At 42.1% G+C, this 10,536-nt stretch overlaps 1 pseudogene across 1 annotated transcript in view; it reads left to right on the plus strand.

Moving 5' to 3' along the window:
* LOC308621775 (aldehyde oxidase 2-like) overlaps positions 1-5,637 on the plus strand; it is a 65,937-nt pseudogene extending 60,300 nt beyond the window's left edge. The window contains exons 30-33 of the transcript in view: positions 715-763; positions 2,978-3,173; positions 3,791-3,957; positions 5,461-5,637. The product of the transcript in view is annotated as an aldehyde oxidase 2-like (transcript). The remainder of the gene's footprint in view (positions 1-714; positions 764-2,977; positions 3,174-3,790; positions 3,958-5,460) is intronic.
* Positions 5,638-10,536: the final 4,899 nt, after the last annotated feature.

Below are 10,536 nucleotides of genomic sequence, written 5' to 3' on the forward strand. Positions count from 1 at the left end.
AAAGCAATCCAAACCTGTGCTGACAGAGCTGTGGTACTGCACACACGCACCACGTAGAGTCAGACCTAGGAGTGGATTTCTGTGAAAGGGCAGGATCAGCAGGTGATACAGCTGCTCCATGATGTATCCCAGGTATGAGTGGAGAGAGACCACAGGGAACCGCATCGCTGAGAGGAGGAACAGAAGTGTATGAAGAATTACCAGAGGCCTTACCTCTTTTCTTTCTTAAATAAGAAAGAAAAGACTGAGCCTTCCTAAGCCATAAAAATGTGATATTTGGGGAGGGAGGAAGAAAACTAAAAAGCCTAATTGCTACTGAATATACCTCAAGGGAAAAGACTTGTTTAATCCAACTTTACAATGTCCTATATCTTATTTCATTAGAACAATTATCTCACACTTGCACACACACTTATCAGAGTTCTAACACTTAGAAATGAAGCTCCAAATATCTTGTGAACTAAGCCCCTACATCACAGATGTGCAGCAGGATTCTATTTTACTTGCTTAATTTAGATTTCTGAACTCAGTCAGAAGGAAATTGTTAGTGCACTAGCTGAGGAGAAAAAAATATTAGGATGGGTTCTATTATTGGTAACAAAGCACCAGTAACAATTGTCAGATGTCAATTCTGATATACAGAATATTTTCCTTCTCACCTATCAGATGGTATGCTTGTTTTATTCTGACTACATATGCCCATTCTGCACATAGAAACTGCTTTTGAACAAAGAATCAGTCTTTCAGCCACTGGATACTCCAGGTAAACACTACAATAATGCCTTGACTTGGCTAAGAAATTATGAGGCCATCAAATCACTCTGGGCCTCAGTTCTTTCAGTTGTAAAATAACTTGGTTTTTTTAAAATAAATTTTATTTTTATTTATTTATTATTTTTGGCTGTGTTGGGTCTTTGTTGCTGTGCGCAGGCTTTCTCTAGTTGCAACGAGTGGGTGCTACTCTTCGTTCCGGTGTGTGGGCTTCTTATTACGGTGGCTTCTCTTGTTGCAGAGCACAGGCTCTAGGCGCGCGGGCTTCAGTAGTTGTGGCTCACGGGCTTCAGTAGTTGTGGCTCATGGGCTCAGTAGTTGTGGCGCATGGGCTTAGTTGCTCCACGGCATGTGGGATCTTCCTGGACCAGGGCTCGAACCCTTGTCCCCTGCATTGGCAGGTGGATTCTTAACCACTGCACCACCAGGGAAGCCCGTAAAATAAGTTTTTATTATGTGATCCTTAAGGTTCCTTCTAGGCCCCAAATTCCATGACTTTGAAGAGGCCTTTGAGCTATGTCCAAAGAAATATTAAATAATAAAAATACCCCTATTTGCTAAAAAAATAAATAAACATGACTTACGATGTCTAATCATTATTTACTATTCTTTACTATGAGTAGTAATACCATTAGAAATAAGTTGTAACTCAATTTTACACATCTCCCTATCTTTACCATAAAACTTTTCTATTTTGAAGCTCCTTGCTGGGCAAGAGAGATGGATAGGATGCTTAATTTAGACTTCTGAACTCAGTCAGAAGGAAATTGTTAGTGTATCAGCTGAGGAGAAAAAATATTAGAATGGGTTCTATTGTTGGTAACAAAGCAAAAGAGATGGAGGGGTGGATAGGATGGATAGGACGGTCATCACCAGGCATCCTGGGTGCAGTGCCTGGCAGTGGGAGGCCCTCAGTAGATGCACGTTAATTAAATGAAGCACAGAGAGGGGAGCTGATTGTCAAACGCAGGAAGTGTATGACATTAGTTTTACAATCAAATGAAACAAGCCAACAAACCACACACACACACACACACACACACACACACAGGTATAGAAAATCCTCATGAAGAAAGGAGGTAATGGCCAGCCCAGTGCCCTGTACATAATAAATTCCAAATTCCTGAGTTCAGTAATCCAAGAAGAGGGCAAATCAGCCCTCTAGCTGGATCCATCTTCCATTAATAAACACATCGAATTACTGGCCCTTTCTCACCAGCCCTGAATTACCACCAGTCCCCTATGAGTTTGGTTAGTACAATCTAGGGGGTCCCTCTGGGAACCCTAATAAAAATCAATTGAGGGCTTCCCTAGTGGCACAGTGGTTGAGAGTCCGCCTGCCGATGCAGGGGACATGGGTTCATGCCCTGGTCCGGGAAGATCCCACATGCCGCGGAGCGGCTAGGCCCATGAGCCATGGCCTCTGGGTCTGCGCATCCGGAGCCTGTGCTCCGCAACGGGAGAGGCCACAACAGTGAGAGGCCCGCGTACTGCAAAAAAAAAAAAAAAAAAAATCAGTTGAGGTTTTCAATGTGCAGATCTAAAAGTCAAACCTTAAACCCTCAAGATGCAGACACCCTGTGAGGTCTGGACCGAAACAGTTGGTTGGCTTCTCTCTTTTTGGCATCCTAACTGCAGCACAAAGCATATCCTCTTTAAAAATGGAGGCAAATGTTAGTGTCACTGTAAGTAGCTAGACTGTAAATATGGGTAACTTAAAAGCAGTCACGGGCTTCCCTGGTGGCGCAGTGGTTGAGAGTCCGCCTGCTGATACAGGGCACATGGGTTCGTGCCCCGGTCCAGGAAGATCCCACATGCTGCGGAGCGGCTGGGCCCGTGAGCCATGGCCGCTGAGCCTGCGCGTCCGGAGCCTGTGCTCTGCAACGGAAGAGGCCACAACAGTCAGAGACCCACGTACCGCCAAAAAAAAAAAAAAAAAAGGGAAAAGGCAAAAGGAAGCTCAGAGCCTAGCTTTCAGTTCATCGAGAATAATAAGCAGGCCCTTGAGTCCCTGTGTTTGTGGCCAATCACTTACAGGCAGGCATTCAGGAAAACCCTGGGTTTGCAGGTGCCTTCATGGAGTGTACTGTGTAATAATAAGAGGAACCTACCAGGTACCAGGCACTGTGCTAGGTGCTTTTGCACTTCCTGAACCTCATGACACCCTGTAAAGTAGGTATCATTGGCCTAAATTTCACTGATAAAGAACAGGGGCTCAGAGAGGTGATGTCACCCAGAGAAACACAGGGAGTAAGGGCCAGGATATAGACTCCATCTCTCTAGCTCACAGGTTGCAAATTGGGGGCCTGCTGGTAGAATCTAGCCTGCAGTGTTTTCAAAGGTCAGGGAATCCTACATTAAAATACGAATTTCTAAATCCTCTTGAAAAATTGGATGTTCTGGTAATTTGGACTACATTCCTGAAAAACAACAATTAGCTAGAGCTGAAGGATAGCCACCCCTTTAGACAGGCCACAGAGTTATCACTACTACACCATAATTCCCACTATTCCTTATTGTCCTTCATCTGTCCACATCATTCATTTACATTACCTTACTGTTCCTTACAGATGCTAAGCCTGCAACTCATCATCTGGTACCAAAGTGTGTACTCTTTCTTCTAGAGTACCTTGCGTTCCCTGACCCTGGAGTCATAATGTGGCTCATGAAGTTGTCCAGTTCAGTCCACTGAATGTGCTTTTTAAAATAGGCTATCCTCCCCTCACCCAACACACACACTCACACACACACAGACACACACACACACCCCTTTCCTACAGAACAAAGATTTAACCCACACAGGATTTTTGAAAAGGGAAGTTCAGGCAATACTAGGATTTTTGAGAACTCAAGCTTCATTCAATCAGTAAGTCAGTCAACAAACAATTATTGGAAATTACTGTGTGCAAGACACTGTGCTAGGAGTTGGGGATACAATGGTGAAAAAGATCTGTCCCTCACCTACAGTGGCTTGTCGTTTAGTAATAGAAGCTTCTAAAACAAATGTGTTTTTTTGCAGGGTCTGGGAGTGTCTAGGATGTTCCTGGGGTCATCGGTGTTCTTCACCATCACTGACGCTGTGGCTCAGCACACAGAGAAGGAGACATAGCTGAGGACCTCACAGTGAAGAGCCCAGCGACCCCAGAATGGGTTCGAATGTCCTGTGCAGATAGGTTCACAGAGATGGTATGGAATTACTGTTTATTTTCCTAAAAGGTGATTTTTCTACTTCCTGCCCCTCTAGACCACTCAGGTAAATTTAAAAGCTAATGTGAAGACGCAAGAGGGAAGAGATATGGGAACATATGTATATGTATAACTGATTCACTTTGTTATAAAGCAGAAACTAACACACCATTGTAAAGCAATTATACTCCAATAAAGATGTTAAAAAAAGCTAATGTGTGTCTAATCAAATTATAAGAGCACATTATAAGATATAAGCTAATCAAAGTACAAGATGATAAAAATAAATCACACAAATACCTTTAGTATATGTCATAATTTTAACTTTATAAAAAGCATTTCCCCATCTGTTATGTAATTTGATCATCTGGGCAATCCTGTAGTAGGATAATTTATGGTGCCTCAAAAACTAATAGCTAAATGTGAAATAACTGACTGATTTCACAAAACTGTTCTAAGTATTCCCTCCCTCTGTCCTACCTAATCTATCCAATTCTTCAAGAAAAACAAACACAAAAAATAACCCAGATCATGGAGAAGTATTTGATAATGCCACTTTCCATGTTTCCTATACAATTATAGAGTACACACAGTCTGTCCTTCATTTAGGAAACGTGATCTCATGACCCACTGCTGCTTTTCTACTTCATTCCATTTCATGACAGTGCCTCCCAGCCCGGGGGCGAGGACTCAGGAGCCATCTGCTAGATACACATGCACACAGCAATGCCAACCTGCTGACCGTGGCAGACACGCAGCATTGGGTAGGTCACTGAGTCCACCCTGTGTGGATTTCTTCATAGCTTCGTAATATCAACAATGATGGTAGTTTGCATTGACTGACCACTGCACTAAATATTTTACAGATTATCTCATTACTCATTCCTACAACTCTATCAGGTAACTATGATGATTTTCTTCATTTTACTATTGAGGAAACTAAGGTATAGTAATTTACCCAAGGTTAAGATTCAAGCCCAGACCGTCTGGCTCCAGTAGAAGTATATTGCCTCCTAGAAAGAAAAGAATTGATTCTCTACTTCTTAAAAGAAATTTGTATTTTCATATCTATATTAAAAGAAGCCCAAATACTTAACTGACCTCTTCAAAACAGGCAGCCGGGGCTTCCCTGATGGCGCAGTGGTTGAGAGTCCAACTGCCGATGCAGGGGACACGAGTTCGTGCCCCGGTCTGGGAAGATCACACATGCCGCAGAGCGGCTGGGCCTGTGAGCCATGGCCGCTGAGCCTGCGCGTCCAGAGCCTGTGCTCTGCAACGGGAGAGGCCACAACACTGAGAGGCCCCGCAAAAAAAAAAAAAAAAAAAAAACCAGCCAGCTGTAGAGTGAAAGACCTAGGATTTAGGAATATTGCTTAAAGGAATATGTCATAATTACTCATTTCCTTCTACATGATCCAGTCCTCTTCCCGTCTCCAGATCTGACTCAGCATTTCTTGAACTCCAATAATACTGACCACCCTGGATTTTTCTCTGTCCCCTCAGGCTGATGCTCAGCTGATTGCACTGGTCACAGAAAGAATTCCAGTCACCTGCTTTGGGCCAGTCCCTCCTCAGATGGCCAAGACCAGGGAATCAGCCCTCCTCCACTCCGGGAGCTCCTTCTCTGGGCTGATTTTGGCCTGGAGAGCCATGTCTGCCTATTTCCAGCAGCACCAGTGACATGTTAACTGCAGAATCGTGTGATCTTCACCCCAAAAGCACAAGAACTTCTGACCTTTAAGCAAAAGTTCTTGATCGTCTTTGGCAGTAATAAATATCCTTTTCTGGAATGGGGCAGGTTAGGGAACCGAAAAGATACAACACAACAGAAAGATACTTCTAATCTTCCTTTCTTGACTGGGCTCAACATTTTCAGTCCTCAATTGTCCCTGCTTTCAGAAAATTAATTCCTTTGTTTCCAAGATTTCAGGCCATTTTTCATAGTCCAGCGGTCTGGCAAAGTCACGTTGTCACATGCAACGGTAAGAAGTGAATCGCTTTGATTTCATTCACTGTTTGAAACGCAGCCTATCAGCTACCTGGTCCGTGTAGTGAGGCCATATTTTCTCCCCAGTCTGATGGTTTCTTGATAAGATTAATTAAATGTCCTCATGGATATAAATCATCTACTAATTTGTACACCCACCAATCAAATGCTCAGAGTCAATGTGAGAGTAATCTACCATTTTCTAAAATACTCATAAATGGATGCATGGCCAATATATATCACCTCTTATGTTATAATCTATATTTCATATTATAAACCTCATTTTTTTTTGCATTACGCGGGCCTCTCACTGTTGTGGCCTCTCCCATAGCGGAGCACAGGCTCCGGACGCGCAGGCTCAGCGGCCATGGCTCAGAGGCCATGGCTCACGGGCCCAGCCACTCTGCGGCATGTGGGATCCTCCAGGACCGGGGTACGAACCCGTGTCCCCTGCATCGGTAGGCGGACTCTCAACCACTGCGCCACCAGGGAAGCCCTATAAACCTCATTTTTGTAACAAGTATTTTTTATCTTCATAAAAGTCACACATGTCCATTATGGAAAAATTAGAAAATGCTGAAAAGAATAAGATGAAAGTTAAAATCACCCATAATCCCACTCACCAGAAATAGCCATAACCATTTTTGGTGATATATATATACACATACATACACACGCACACATAAACACATTTTTAACCATATTTTAATTCTTATAGGTTTATATGTACAAAATATCTTATTTATGTATTCATTTTACAAAATTGGGATATCCCTGACATAAATGTTTAAAAAGATTTGAACAGTTTAATTGGGGGTTACTCAGTTAAGCCTTCATCCACAGGAAGTCTGGATTGAGAAGATAATTTTCCCATGCAATATCACTCAAAAATATAGTTGCTTAAACCCAAAAAGAAAATACCTGGCCAAAGTTATTTATCCCCAAAACTTATAATCTTTTTTTTTTTTTTTTTTTTTTTTTTTTTGCGGTACGCGGGCCTCTCACTGCTGCGGCCCCTCCCGTTGCAGAGCACAGGCTCCGGACGCGCAGGCTTAGGGACCATGGCTCACGGGCCCAGCTGCTCCGCGGCATGTGGTATCTTCTCGGACCGGGGCACAAACCCGTGTCCCGTGCATCGGCAGGCAGACTCTCAACCACTGTGCCACCAGGGAAGCCCCCGAAGATATGAAATTTGATTAAGATATGAAAGGTGAGTAGGGGGTTAGCCAGGTGAGGAAAAACAAGAAAATGGTTCCAAGCAGTGGGAAGCGCTGGTGGAGGCCTCTGTCCTTGACATGAGGAACAGACAGCAAATGTAACTACTGTGGAGAGACAAGGTGGGGTAGGGAACCCCATGTGGCTGGAGAAGTGGATGGGGGCCAGCCATGATGGACTTCGCAGGTTTATAGGTTTGGCAGGTGATGTAAACAGGTTTATCTTTATCCTAAGATCAATGGGAACCTTTTCGCCTGTGTACATGCTAGAGTGACATGATCATATTTGTCACCACGTTGCAGTAAGGAGACCAGTTAGTAGGTTGCTTTGACCCAGGCTAGGGAGATGGTAGTTGGACTTAGAGTCTCTAGAAAATAAGCTTCTTGAAGGTAGAGGTCACTCTCTGTTTCATTCACTGTTGTATTCCCAGCACCCAGATCAATTCCTGGCACCTATTAGATACTCAGCAAATGTTTGTTTAATGAATGAGTGACATAGTGGTTAGAAATGCAGGAAATAGACTGGTGGAAAAGATTGTCAGGGGCATGGTGAAGGACTAGCTACTGAGTATGAGGGAGAGAAATGTCAGGCCAAGTCAAGGTTTCTGGTTTGTGTTACTATATGGATAAAGGAGTATTGACATTTCCTGTGACAGGAAGTGGCAGAAGAATCTGTTTTGTGGGTTTCTGGTTCTCTCTGTTAAACTAAGAGTCAGGACTTCCTCCTCTTTGTCTCTCTTGGGAGGCCCCACTCAAGGCTGGCTTCTGGTTGTCCTCTCCTCTGTTGGTGTACAGCTGAGGAGAGGGGATCTGCAGGCCAGAACAGAGAAATGCTTGGCTCACTGAAGTCTTGTCAAGGATTTGAAGAAGCCTATATTCTCATTGATTCAAATATATGTGAGGTCAGTGGAATGGCTAGGAATATTGTGGGTCAGGATGAGAATGAAAGATAAATGGTCTTTCTCAACATGTTCTAAGTAGCCTTAATAACAAGAGGCTTATTATTAAGAAGTTAAAACTTCTGCCCTGCTCTTGCCTCCAAAACTTATTCCAGTGGCTATAAATAAAGATTATTTATCTTTATAAATAATCAGCTTTATAAATAAGTGGCTGGGCCCGTGAGCCTTGGCCGCTGGGCCTGCACGTCCGGAGCCTGTGCTCCGCGACGGGAGAGGCCGCGGCAGTGAGAGGCCCGTGTACCGCAAAAAATAAATAAATAAATAAATTTCATATCTTCAATCAAATTCATATCTTAATCAAATCAAATTAAATGATACTTTCGTTCTCGCATAGTTTGAGGTACGAGGAGTATAGTGGTGAACTAGACTCAAAGGCGCCTTCTCTCTAGTTGTTTATGGTATAGCAGAGGGGGAAGACAAACAATTACTGTAAATTATAAGGGCTTGCCTAACTGTGGGTTATCCCTGTGTGTCAATAGAATAAACTTTTCTAATTTAACCTTTTCTTACAGTCAAAGGGGTATGCGATGTGGCCCCAGCTTTGATCATTTATCATGTAATCATTCATTCATCTAGCATGCTTTTTCAGCCCTTTCCATGTGCCAGGCACTGCTGGTAACTAAAAAAATAGTGAGATAGTCAATCTCTGCCATATGGAGCCTACATTCTATTGGGGAAACCAGACAGTAAACAAATAACGAAACAAACAATTTCAGGTGGTGATAAATACTGTGAAGCAAAATAGAAGAGTAGGGGGCTAGCTTGTGATAGATTATTTTAGATTATTAGAGAAGGTTTCTCTGGAGTATTTACATTTGAGCCGAGGCCTGTATGAAGTGGGGGAGCAAGCATAAAGCTGATAATGGTGTGTTCCAGGCAGAGAACAGCTAGTGCAAAGGCCCTGTGGCAGTTTCAATGGATTCAAAGTAGCCTGGGACTAAGTAGTCCTCCAAAATGGCCTTCTTTGTAAGTTTCTGATCTTGACTCCCTGGTGGAAAAAAACTTGTAACTGAAAGGCTGCAGTTGTTGTTCTCCGTGACGGAGAGATAAAAGAAATAGAAATATGCGGTCAAGCAACTTTATCTTCACATCATCAGGGTGAAACCAGGATAGTCCTTATCCAATCAGCAGTTTCCTGGCAACTAGCCCCTATCACAGTGCAGGTCTACTGCTTCAGATCTTTCGAAACTACAGTTCATTCACACAGCAGGCCTCCGGAAATTGTTGTAGCCTGGCTCTTGACACAGACCAGTTTTTTAAAGCACCTTGGAGCAAATCTGAGCCTGTATTAGCATTTACATTTGGTCGAACTCCAATGTGGTTTTTTAGTTGAGATATATAATGCTTCACACTGGCATACAATATTGTACTATGAAAAAAAATTTTTTTGAGAAATATAGATACTAACACTCTTTGTATTTGGCCTTTGAATACTTTTGTCAAAAGAATTTGTTCTGACAAGTAAGAAGGTGAGACGGTCAGGTCTGTGTACTAGAACATGAGCATTGGAAAGTCCCAAACCTCCTCTTATAACAAGCTTCTTATAATCATAAGGTAAATAAAAGCCAGCACATAGCTACTTCTTAAACAGAAATCAGGGCCAAACATTCAGTATTTTTCCTTTGGAATTAAGTAAAATAATGCATGTAAAAATACTGTGTAAATACAAGTCACCATGTAAATATTACAGTTAAGGTCTCCACCTAATACCTATAACTGTTAATGACGTTTTTCAAAATATACCTCTCCCAAAGGCTTAAAAAGAGTTTACCACATTAAATCAAGTTGAACTGCTGAGAGCAGAAAAAACAGCCCTTAAGATTTAGCAGCCTGTTTTTCACGGTAATTGACTTTAAGCATCAATGAAAAGCAGACATTTGTAAGAAGGCTGGAGCATTTTTGTTATAAAAATTTCTGCAGTTTGAATAATCATATCAAAAGTTGTTTTTTTTACCAGTGTGGCTTTGGTAACCTTGATCAGAGTTGTTGATTTTTGCTCTTATCCCTTTCTTAGGTGGTTAACTCTTGGTCAGAACAGTGATGCTAGTGATAGTTTCTGCTCTGAGCCCAACAGAGCAGCCTGGCTCAAACAGATACCACAAAAAATATCATTTCTATACAAAATCTCCTTTTTGGTGATGGGAGAAAGAAAAATGTAGTTATTGGAAAATGTATTTTGTGTAGTCATTTAAAATTCCACAAGAAAAAAAAAAAGAATTAATTCTACCAAGGACTAAAAAGACAACTTGAATAAATGGAAAGGCATGTTCTGTTCTTGTATAGGAACATTCAAAATCATGAAGATATCAATTCTTCCTAAGTTGGTCTATAACTCTATTTTTAAAATATCTACAGGATATTTTTGGTACTAAATGATTCTAATGTTCATTTGGGAAAAGAAACAAGCACCAGTAGCTCA

The sequence above is a fragment of the Mesoplodon bidens genome (genome assembly GCF_964165515.1).
Source record: "Mesoplodon bidens genome assembly, chromosome: 8".
NCBI lineage: Eukaryota > Metazoa > Chordata > Mammalia > Artiodactyla > Ziphiidae > Mesoplodon > Mesoplodon bidens.